This window comes from Hypanus sabinus, chromosome 1 (genome assembly GCF_030144855.1).
Source record: "Hypanus sabinus isolate sHypSab1 chromosome 1, sHypSab1.hap1, whole genome shotgun sequence".
Classification (NCBI taxonomy): domain Eukaryota; kingdom Metazoa; phylum Chordata; class Chondrichthyes; order Myliobatiformes; family Dasyatidae; genus Hypanus; species Hypanus sabinus.
In genome coordinates, this window is record NC_082706.1 from 39,259,879 (window position 1) to 39,272,278 (window position 12,400).

The following is a 12,400-nucleotide window of genomic DNA, read 5'->3' on the forward strand; positions in this document are numbered from 1 at the left end:
ATCTGTGCCTAATGCAGGTAGATAAATCTCCGCCAGTCCCCCAGTAATCTCCTCCCTTGCTTCCCACAACTTCCTGGGAGACACCTGTTCTGGCCCCAGGGATTTATTCACTTTAGTGTCACTCAAGACCGCTAACATCTCCTCCTTTGTAATATCAACATGATTCAGGACATCATAATACTCTTCCCTGAATTCCCAAGCTTCAAATGACCCCCTCCCCCCACAGTAAATATGAGAAAATGTATTAAGATTCCACCTATCCCCCATGGTTCCGCATTGATCCTTGCAGGAACCTACTCCCTCCCAGTTATCCTATTGTTATTAGCATGTTTAACATGGGACACTATAGAATCAGAATCAGAATCAGACTTTAATCGCCAAGTACCTGTGCGCATGCAAGGAATTTTCTTCCGGCAGATGTTGTCTCTCTGCTCATAACAATAATAATGATAAATATAAATGAAAATATAGATTATATATACAGGTAGTGCAATCCAAGTAATAGTTAGCCGACAGTTAGCCGGCAGTTAACTGTTCAGCAAAGTGACTGCAGTAGGGAAAAAACTTCTCCAGTGCCTATTAGTCTTAGTCTGGAGGGATCTGAAGCGCCTACCAGACGGAAGCAGTTCAAACAGTCCGTGTGCAGGATGGAAGTGCGCAAGAACAGGCTCTTTGGCTCATCTTTGCCGAATGTGATCCCAATTGCTTGCACATCTCAATAACTCTCTGCTCCTTGCCCTGTCCAACTACACTTAACTTATTTGCAATCCATTGCTATGAATGGGGAGGAGGTTCAGGAGTATGTAGACAGACTCTCAACATTTTGGAAGAGTTTCTTCCCATCCACCATCTGATTTCTGAACGAATCATGCAGATGACCTTGGATTTTGCCCTACTTATTTGTTTTAGTAATTTGATGTCTTTGCACTTTACTGCTGCTTCAAAACAATGAATTTCACCTAATACCAGACAATAATAAATGCCATCTGTTCAAGTGTTTATCTAAACACCTCTGAAATTTTATATGCTTTGACCACCTCCCTGGCAGCGCATTCCAGGCAGCCACACTCTCTCTGTAAAAAGTTGTCACACGCATTTCCTTTAACCTGCGACTTGACACTTGCTCCCTGATGGGAAAAAAAACTAACCCATCTACAGAAAAGGATCTTGGCGATTGTAGGGATGACTTACAGCGGACTGAAAAACTTGAGCATATAGATATTAAGTAAGAGGGTGTGCTGGAGATTTTGGAAAGCATCAAGTTGGATAAGTCACTGGGATCGGATGAGATGTACCCCAAGCTACCATGGGAGGCAAGGGAGGAGATTGCTGACCCTCTGCCGATGATCTTTGCATCATCAATGGGGATGGGAGAGGTGCTGGAGGATTGGAGGGTTGCAGATGTTGTTCCCTTATTCAAGAAAGGGAGTAGAGATAGCCCAGGAAATTATAGACCAGGAGTCTTATTTCAGTGGTTAGTAAGTTGATGAAGAAGATCCTGAGAGGCAGGATTGATGAACATTTGGAGAAGCATAATATGATTAGGAATAGTCAGCATGGCTTTGTCAAAGGCAGGTCATGCCTTACGAGCCTGACTGAAGTTTTTCAGGATGTGACTAAACTCATTGATGAAGGTAGAACAGTAGATGTAGTGTACATGGATTTTAGCAAGGCATTTGATAAGGTACACCATGCAAGACTTATTGAGAAAATAAGGAGGCATGGGATCCAAGGGGACCTTGCTTTGTGGATCCAGAATTGGCTTGTCCACAGAATACAGAGTGGTTGTAGACAGGTCATATTTTGCATATCAGGTCAGTGACCAGGGGTGTGCTTCAGGGATCTGTTCTGGGACCCCTTCTCTTTGTGATTTTATAAATGACCTGGATGAGGAAGTGGAGGGAGGGATTAGTAAATTTGCTGATGACACAAAAGTTGGGGGTGTTGTGGATAGTGTGGAGGGCTGTCAGAGTTTACAGCAGGACATTGATAGGATGCAAAACTGGGCTGAGAAGTGCAGATGGAATTCAACCCAGATAAGTGTGAGGTGGTTCATTTTGGTGGGTCAAATATGATGGCAGAATATAGTATTAATGGCGAGACTCTTGGCAGTGTGGAGGATAAAGAGGGATCTTGAGGTTCATAGGACACTCAAAACTGATATGCAGGTTGACTCTGTGGTTAAGAAAGGCATATGGTGCATTGGCCTTCATCAACCATGGGATTGAGTTTAAGAGCCAAGAGGTAATGTTGCAGCTAAATATAAGCCTGGTCAGACCCCACTTGGAGTACTGTGATCAGTTCTGGTCACTTCACTAGAAGACGGATGTGAAAACCATAGAAAGGGTGTAGAGGAGATTTCCAAGTATGTTGCTAGGATTGGGGAACATGCCTTATGAGAACAGGTTAAGCAAACTTGGCTTTTTCTCCTTGGAGTGATGGAGGATTAGAGGTGACCTGATAGAGGTGTATAAGATGAGAGGCATTGATCATGTGGATAGTCAGAGGCTTTTTCCCAGGGCTGAAATGGCTAACACAAGAGGGAACAGTTTTAAGGTGCTTGGAATTAGGTACAGAGGCTATGTTCAGGGTAAGATTTTTATGCAGAGAGTGGTGAGTGCATGAAATGGGCTGACGGCAGCGATGATGGAGGCGGATGAAATAAGAGGCTCCAGGATAGGTACATGGGTAAAGGGATATGGGTAAGCCTAGGTAATTTCTAAAGTAAGTACATGTTCAGCAAAGCTTTGTGGGCTGAAGGGCCTGTATTATGCTGTAGGCTTTCTATGTTTCTGTCTAAGCTTCTCATGCTTTTTATCAGGCCTTCCCTCAGCCTCCAGCGCTCCAGAGAGAACAACTGAAGTTTGTGCAAACTCTCCGGATAGCTGTGAGTGTGTGAGTGTGGGAGAAGGGTGTGAATTTTAGGGGGGGGGGTAGAGGAGGGAGGTGTATGTGTGGGGTAGTGGTGTGAAGATGTGGTTACATGTAGGGGAGGGTTGTGGAGGGGCATGCATGGTAATTGTAATGAAGACTGTGGGTGTAGGGTGAGGGTGTAGGAAGGGGAGTTAGAGTTTGAGTGTAGGGTGATGTAGGGGCTGGGGTGAAGATGGGGTTAATGTGGAGAAGGATTGTGATGGTGGGGGCAGAGATGTGAGTTGTGTCGGTGAGATCAGTGGATGGGTGTGTGTGAGGCGGCAAATTGAGGATGGACAGTGAGGGTGAGGGGGACTGATGAGGGAGATTTGTATGGGAATGAGGATCATGAGCGGTGGGGAGTGTGAAGGTGAGGGAAATCATGGAGAGATGTGAGGGAAGAGCTGGGTGAGGTGTGTGAGGAAGGTATGTGGCTGGGTTGTAGGAGTTAGGGATGATGGTGGGGATAGGGAGAATTCAGTGTGGGTGAGGAATGTGAGATATGAGTTAGGGTGAAGGAAGGGTTAGCAATGTAGTGAGGGTGTGGGTGTGAGAGAGAAGGGACAAGGATTTGGGTGGGACGGAAGGAGGAGGCAGGCGAGAAGAGAATGGGGGAAGGGATGAGAGAAGTGGTGTGAGGGAGTGGGTATTAGTTTGGGGTGAGGGAGGAGTCAAAAGTGTATGAACCCCAAGGGTAGGGTGAGGGTTCACATAGGGAGTGTCACTCAGTGAGGAGAGGACAGTCAGGTGTTGGCATTAGGGAAGGGAGTGGTTGTGACAGGGGCAGCTGCGATGGGGTGGCAGAAGATGACCAAGTTGGGTTGGGGGATGTGAAACGATGGGTGGGAAGGGAAAGAGCAGAATTACAAGGGAAGGGCTGGAGGCAGAGGGGAGAGAAGGGCTGACAAGGTGGATGGGGGAGAGCATGGGGATGATGAGCTGGGGGGGGGGAAGTGATGGGGAGATGAGGATGCCTGAGGGAGAGTAGGGATGAAGAGGTGGATGGGGGGGCCTGGGAGGGAGAGTGGGGTTGACGAGGTGACGAGGGGGGGGGGGGGGAGGGAGGCCTGGGGTAGAGTGGCGAGGACGGGGGGGGGGGCTGGGGAAGAGTAGGAATGAAGTGGTGGTCGGGGGGAGAATGGGGGTGATGAGGGGGGAGTGACGGGGAGGGAACGAAGCTCGGGGGGGGGGAGACGAGGGGAGGATTGGGGGGTGGGGAAGACAGGGTTGCGGCGGCGGCCGCCTGTGGTGGTGGGGGGGGGAAGAGTCGGGGGCTGGCGGCCCGGGGGCGGCGGTTGGCGCCCGGACTCCCGCCCAGCAGCAGAGCCGGTGAGGAGGGACCGCGGGGCGGTGGGCTGGGTGAGCGGGACTGCGGCCGGGTCCAGGCACTGACGCCACGGTGGTAGAAGCGGAGGAGGAGCGGATTCAGCGGGAGAGGTGGGAGCCGGGAGCGGACAGGCCGGTGGGGAGGGGAGGGGGGGTGTGCGCCGCGCCGGGGCGGACCGGGTCGGGCCGCGGGCTCTGCGGAGCTCGGTCACCGGCGGAAGGGGAGGTGAGGCCGGTCGGCAGGAGCGTGGAGAGCGGCGCTCGGTGAGTGCGGCTGGAGGAAGTGGGGAGGGAGAGGACCGGGGCATGGCAACCATCAGCTTCCGACAAGACAGTCCCCCTCCTCGATTCCGATCCTCCCCTTAACACCTCACGGAACCCCCATCTTTCCTCTCATCCCTCCCCCTCACCAACACCTTCCTCAACATCCTTCTCCCTCTCACCATCCCCCCACCCCTTCATCATCTTTCTCCCTCAACATCCCCTCTTCAGTTCATCCTCTTCTTCCTCATCATCCCTCTTTCCCTCCTCAACATCCCCTCATTTTCCCTGTCCCTCCTCAACATACCCTCACCCCCATCACCACCACCTCAATCTCCTATCATCATCCCATCCATCCTTCCTCGTACAAATACCACACCCACCGACACAGGCTGAAGACGCTGTGACACTTCCTCCCCTCTCACTACATCTTCACCCCCTCACTGCATCCCCACCCCCCTCACTACATCCTTACCCCAACTCATTACATCCTCACCCCCCCCAACACTACATCCTCAACCCCCCCACTACATCCTCAATCCCATCACTACATCCTCACTCCCTCACTACATCCCCACCCCCCTCACTACATCCTTACCCCAACTCATTACATCCTCAACCCCCCCGTCACTACATCCTCAACCCCCCCTCACTACATCCTCAATCCCATCACTACATCCTCACTCCCATCACTACATCCTCACCCCCTCACTACATCCTCACCCCCTCACTACATCCCCACCCCCTCACTACATCCTTACCCCAACTCATTACATCCTCACCCCCCCGTCACTACATCCTCAACCCCCCCCGTCACTACATCCTCAACCCCCCCTCACTACATCCTCACTCCCATCACTACATCCTTACCCCAACTCATTACATCCTCACCCCCCCGTCACTACATCCTCAACCCCCCCCGTCACTACATCCTCAACCCCGTCACTACATCCTCACTCCATTACATCCTCACCCCTCACTACAACCTCACTCTCATCACTACATCCTCACCCCCACTGCATCCTCACCCCACCTCACTACATCCTCAACCCCCATCACTACATCCTCACCACCCCCCCCCCAAGACCATAAGATATCAGACTCATAAGCTGAGTCAGACCATTTGGCCCATCAAGTCTGCTCTGCCATTTCATCATGGCTGATCCATTTTCCCTCTCAGCCCCAATCTTCTGCCTTCCCCCCATATTCCTTCATGCCCTGTCTTATCAAAAATGTATTTACTTATGTTTTAAATAAACCCAATGACTTGGTCTTCAGGGACACCTGTGGCACCAAATTACACTGATTCACCAGTCTCCTCATCTCCATTCTAAAAGAATGCCCCTCTATTCTGAGGCTTTATCCTCTGGTCCTAGAGTCTCCCACCATAGGAAACATCGTCTCCTCATCCACTCTATCGAGGCCCTTCAACTTTTGATAGATTTCAATGAGGTCACTCATTCTTCTGAATTCCAGTGAGCACAGGCCCAGAGCCATGAAACACTCTTCATATGGCAAGCCTTTCAAACCCGGAGTAAACTTTGTGAACCTCCTTTGAACCCCCTCCAATGTCAGCACATCCTTTCTTAGGTAAGGGGCACACCCAGTGCTTTATAGAACCTCAACAATATATCCTTGCTTTTATATTCCAGTCCTATTGAAATGAATGCTAACATTTCCTCACCACAGACTCAAACTGCAAATCAACCTTTAAGGAACTCTGCACACGGACTCCTAAGTCCCTTTGCACCTCAGATTATTGAATTTTCTCTCCATTTAGAAAATAGTTTATGCTTTTATTTCTTCTATCAAAGTGCATGACCATACACTTCCTGACGCTGTATTCCACCTGCCACTTCTTTGCCTGTTCTCCCAATCTATCTGTCCTTTTGTAGCCACTCTACTTCCTCAAACTGCCTGCCCCTCTACATATCTTTGTATCGTCCACAAAACTATCAGCTCTATCACCCAAGTCATTGACATATAGTATAATGTAAAAAGCAGTCCGAACAGACCCCTGTAGTCACCGGCAGCCAACCAGAAAAGTCTGCCTTTATTCCCTTTTTTTGCCTCCTGCTAATCAGCCACTGCTTTATCCATGCTAGTATGTTTCCTACAATACCATGGGCTCTTTACTTGTTATACAGCCTCAGGTGTGGCACCTTGTCAAAGGCCTTCTGAAAATCCAAGTACACAAAATCCACTGATTCTCCTTTGTCTATCCTCTTTGTTATTTCTTCAAATAATTCCATCTGATTTCTCAGGCAATGATTTTCCCTCGAGTAAACCATGCTGACTATAGACTATTTAATCATGTGTCTCCAAGTACCCCGAAACGATATCCTTAACAATCAGATCCAACAACTTCCCAGCCACTGAGATCGCACTAATTGGCCTATAATTTTCTTCTCGTCTCTCTCTAGTAATGGTAACTTCACTCACTTCTGCCCCCTGACACTCTCGAACTTATGGTGTACTGCTAGTGTCTTCCACAGTGAAGACTGGTGCAAAATACTTATTCAGTTAATCCACCATTTCCTTGAACCCCATTACTATGTCTCCAGCATCATTTTCCAACAGTCCGATATCCACTCTCGCCTCTCTTTTACATTTTATGTATCTGAAGAAACTTTTGTTATCCTCTTTAATATTATTGGCTAGCTTACCTTCGATTTCCATCCTTTCCTTCTTACTGACTTTTTTTAGATGCCTTCTGTTGGTTTTTAAAAGCTTCCCAGTCCTCTAATTTCCAATTAATTTTTGCTCTATTATATGCCCTCTCTTTGGGTTTTATGTAGTTTTTGACTTCTCTTGTTAGCGACAGTTATGTCATCTTGCCTTTAGAATATTTCTTCCTCCTTGGGATGTACATATCCTGTGACTTCTGAATTGCAAGCAGAAATCTCAGCCATTGCTGCTCTGCCATCATCCCTGCCAGTGTTCTGTTCCAATCAATTCTGGCCAGTTCTTCTCTCATGCCCCTATAATTCCCTTTATTCCACTGTAATACTGATACATCTGACTTTCGCTTCTCTTTCTCAAATTTATGATCATTATCCCCTTAGGTCTGCCTTATCTTAAACTCTCCAATCAATTTCAGTTCATTGCACAACACCCAATCCATAACAGCTGATCTTGTAATGGGCTCAACCACAAACTGCTCTAAAAAGCCATCTCATAGGCATCCTAGAAATTCCCCCTCTTGGAATCCAGCAACAACCTGATTTACCCAATCTATCTGCTTATTGAAATCCCCCATGACTATTGCCCTTTTGACATGCTTCCCCATCTCCCGTTGTAATTTGTAGGCCACATCCTTACCAATGTTTGAGGGTCTGTATGTCCATCAGGGTCTTTTTACCCTTGCGATTCCTCAGCTGTACCCACAAAGATTCAACACCTTCCAACCCTATGTCACCTCTTTCTAATGATTTGATTTCATTTTTTATCAACAGAGCCACGATATCTCCTTTACTTACCTGCATGTTCTTTCGATACAATGTGTATCCTTTGAGGTTAGGCTCCCAGCTATAAACTTCTTTCAGTAATGATTCAGTGATGACCACAATGTTATACTTGCCAATCTGTACATGCGCTGTAAGTTCATCTACCTTATTTCATATTCTGCTCACATTCAAATATCACACCTTTAGTCCTGTATTCATCCTTTTTGATTTTGTCCGCCTTTTACATTACAACTCATCCTGTTGAATGCAATTTTGCCCTATCATCAGCCTCTCCTTCCTTGCAGTCTCACTACACACTGAATCTGTTTGTAAACCAACTACCTCATCCTCAGCACTATCACTCTGTTTCCCATCACTTTGCAAATTAGTTTAAACCCTCCCGATCAACTCTAGTAAGCCTGTCCGCAAGTATATTGGTTCCCCTTGGGTTCAGGTGTAATCCATGCTTTTTGTACAGGTCGTACCTTTCCAATGATCCATAACTCTGAACCACTGCCCCCTCAGGCATGCATTTATCTGCTAAATGCTCCTATTCTTCCTCTCATCAGTGTGTGGCACAGGCTGCAAACTGGAGATTACCACCACGGAGGTCCTGTTTTTCAGCTTTCTACCTATCTCCCTGAAATCACAACATCTTCCTCCACATCACTACGTCGTCACCCCTGTTAATACATCATCACTCCCATTACTACATCCTCACAACCCTATCACTACATCCTCCCCCCGTCACTAATTCCTCCTCCCGTCACTGCATCTTCACCTCTGTCACTGCATCCTCCCCCTGTCACTGCATCCTCACTCCCCTCACTACATCCTCACCCCCACTACATCCTCACCCTTCATATGATGTCCTGACACCTTGACATAGAAACAGCACCACCTGTCCAGAAACCTGTACATGCTCCCAACACACACACCCCAATGCATGCTCACCACAAATGCACACTCTCCTGTACCTAATGTACATACACCTCTGTACGCATACAAACCAGATGCATTTCAATCAGAGCATACGTGTGTACATCCTTAAACACATGCACGCTGCTTAACACAAAAGCACTCAGACAGACAGACACTCTCTGATAAGTATACCCTATCATGCATATACTTACACAAAGATGCTCCTGTGTGTTTGTGTGTGTGTGTGTCTATATATACACACACACACACACACACACACAGTCAGGCCTAAAGACAGAAGGCCACATATGTGGTGAGACAGGCACACGAAAAGACGTACAGGTACACACTGACATGCATGCATACACAGAAAATAAACTGTTGTGAGAGAGAGAGAAAGAGAGAGAGAGGGAAGGAAAGGCAGAGAGAGAGACAGACTGGTACAAGGACCACACACACACACACACACACACAAGCCCATGCAGTACTGAAGCATCAGCTTGACAAACCAACAGCAAACACGCACAGACAGACACACACACATATACACACACAGGCACAGAGCCCAGTGCACAACACAGACAGACAGGCACACGGACCAGCTGCACCTCCAGTGGATCGAGAACGGGAGAGCTGTCAGGGAACTGATATGTTATTCAGCAGAGTGCTCCATTTGCTTACGGTAACTGATGGGGAGTGGGGAAAATGTTGCCTCCCGGCCTCCATCACAATGGCTGCATGTCGGGAAAATTTACTGCCAGATACTGAACTGCTGGATCCTTCTCTGTTTAACGTGTATCCTCAGTCTGTGGGGTGTGTGAGTGAGGCCTCTTGATATTCTCAGTTTATGGGGTGTGTGAATGGGGCCTATTAGAATTATCTGTCTGTACAATGTGTGAGTGAGGCCTGTTGGTATTCTCAGTTTGTGGGGTGAGTGAGTTATCTGCCTCTCTGGTTGATGTGTGAACAAGGCCTGTTGGTATTCTGTGTCCACGGGGAATGTGTGAGTGAGGCTGCTAATATTCACAGTCTCTGTGGGGATGTGTGAATGGGGCTGCTGGTATTTACAGTCTCTATGGGGAAGTGAGAGTGGGGCTGATGGTATTCACAGTCTCTGGGGACGTGTGAATGGGGCTGCTGGTATTTACAGTCTCTATGGGGAAGTGTGAGTGGGGCTGATGGTATTCACAACCTCTGTGGGGATGTGTGAATGGAACTGATGGTATTCACAGTCTCTGTGTGCATGTGTGAATGGAGCTGATGGTATTCACAGTCTCTGTGTGGATGTGTGAGTGGGACTGCGGGTATTCATAGTCTCTGTGGGGATGTGTGAGCGGGTCCTGGTGATATTCTTTTTCCCTGTGCGGACTGTGTTAATGAAGTCTGTGGTATTCCCACTTCCTTTGTGGCATGTGCCAACCAGTTTTGTAGATATCTTTTCTCTCTCTGTGATTGAGCCCTGCTGGAATTCTTTCTCTTTGGGAGGTGTATTGTTAGTCCCGGGATATATGAGTGTAGTATGCCAGATTTCCCTTTGTTGGAATCTGTGTGTGTCTTGCTGGCAGTTACTGTCTCTGCAGGAAATATGAGTGTGTCCTGCTGGTATTTACTGTCTCTGTAGGATATGAGTGTGTCCTGCTGGTATTTGCTGTCTCTGTAGGAAATGAGTGTGTCCTGCTGGTATTTACTGTCTGTAGGATATGAGTGTGTCCTGTAGGTATTTGCTGTGTCTCTGTAGGATAAATGAATGTGTCCTGCTGGTATTTGCTGTCTGTAGGATAAATGAGTGTGTTCTGCAGGTATTTGCTGTCTCTGTAGGAAGTGAGTGTGTCTTGCAGGTATTTGCTGTGTCTCTGTAGGATAAATGAGTGTGTCCTGCAGGTATTTGCTGTCTGTAGGATAAATGAGTGTGTCCTGCAGGTATTTGCTGTCTGTAGGATAAATGAGTGTGTCCTGCTGGTATTTGCTGTCTGTAGGATAAATGAGTGTGTCCTGCAGGTATTTGCTGTGTCTCTGCAGGATAAATGAGTGTGTCCTGCTGGTATTTGCTGTCTGTAGGATAAATGAGTGTGTCCTGCAGGTATTTGCTGTGTCTCTGCAGGATAAATGAGTGTGTCCTGCAGGTATTTGCTGTCTGTAGGATAAATGAGTGTGTCCTGCAGGTATTTGCTGTGTCTCTGTAGGATAAATGAGTGTGTCCTGCAGGTATTTGCTGTGTCTCTGTAGGATAAATGAGTGTGTCCTGCTGGTATTTGCTGTCTGTAGGATAAATGAGTGTGTCCTGCAGGTATTTGCTGTGTCTCTGTAGGATAAATGAGTGTGTCCTGCTGGTATTTGCTGTGTCTCTGTAGGATAAATGAGTGTGTCCTGCTGGTATTTGCTGTCTGTAGGATAAATGAGTGTGTCCTGCTAGTATTTGCTGTCTGTAGGATAAATGAGTGTGTCCTGCAGGTATTTGCTGTCTGTAGGATAAATGAGTGTGTCCTGCAGGTATTTGCTGTCTGTAGGATATATGAGTGTGTCCTGCTGGTATTTGCTGTCTGTAGGATATATGAGTGTGTCCTGCAGGTATTTGCTGTGTCTCTGTAGGATAAATGAGTGTGTCCTGCAGGTATTTGCTGTGTCTCTGTAGGATAAATGAGTGTGTCCTGCAGGTATTTGCTGTGTCTCTGTAGGATAAATGAGTGTGTCCTGCTGGTATTTGCTGTCTGTAGGATAAATGAGTGTGTCCTGCAGGTATTTGCTGTGTCTCTGTAGGATAAATGAGTGTGTCCTGCTGGTATTTGCTGTGTCTCTGTAGGATAAATGAGAGTGTCCTGCTGGTATTTGCTGTCTGTAGGATATATGAGTGTGTCCTGCTGGTATTTGCTGTCTGTAGGATAAATGAGTGTGTCCTGCTGGTATTTGCTTTCTGTAGGACAAGTGAGTGTGTCCTGCAGGTATTTGCTGTGTCTCTGTAGGATAAATGAGTGTGTCTTGCAGGTATTTGCTGTGTCTCTGTAGGATAAATGAGTGTGTCCTGCAGGTATTTGCTGTCTGTAGGATAAATGAGTGTGTCCTGCTGGTATTTGCTGTCTGTAGGATAAATGTGTGTGTCCTGCTGGTATTTGCTGTCTGTAGGATATATGAGTGTGTCCTGCAGGTATTTGCTGTGTCTCTGTAGGATATGAGTGTGCTCTGCTGGCATTTGCTGTCTCTGCAGGAATTGTGATCAAGTTCTCTGTCTTGGTAGCATTGTGAGCGAGTCCTGCTGGTGTTCTTTGTCTCAGTGGGATGAATGGGCAGGGCCATTTGCTCTTTGTCACTGTGAGTTCTCTTTAAGAGTTGTGTCACGCAGCCTACTCTTATTGCCTTCGAGATCCCTTTATGGGATGTATGAACTATTCCTGCTGGAATCCTCTCTCTGCAGGAGGTGTGAACAGATTCTGCTGGGATGCGTGATAGGGGTATGGTGGATTTTACCGAACTTCAGAATGTATAAACACCCCTGCTGGTATTCTGTGAAATAGTGAGAGTGGGTTCTGGTATGACGT

At 47.4% G+C, this 12,400-nt stretch overlaps 1 protein-coding gene across 10 annotated transcripts in view; it reads left to right on the top strand.

Annotated features, from left to right (window-relative positions):
• Positions 1-4,182: 4,182 nt before the first annotated feature.
• Positions 4,183-12,400, top strand: part of LOC132393150 (glutamate receptor ionotropic, kainate 5-like) — a 227,151-nt gene continuing 218,933 nt past the window's right edge. For 7 of the 10 annotated variants that reach the window (XM_059968030.1, XM_059968111.1, XM_059968120.1 and 4 more), the window contains exon 1: positions 4,405-4,503. The gene's annotated coding sequence lies outside the window, so the exon portion shown is untranslated. Of the gene's footprint in view, positions 4,351-4,404; positions 4,504-12,400 lie in introns of those variants that run through there. The other 3 variants (XM_059968039.1, XM_059968050.1, XM_059968092.1) reach the window with 3 other exon arrangements.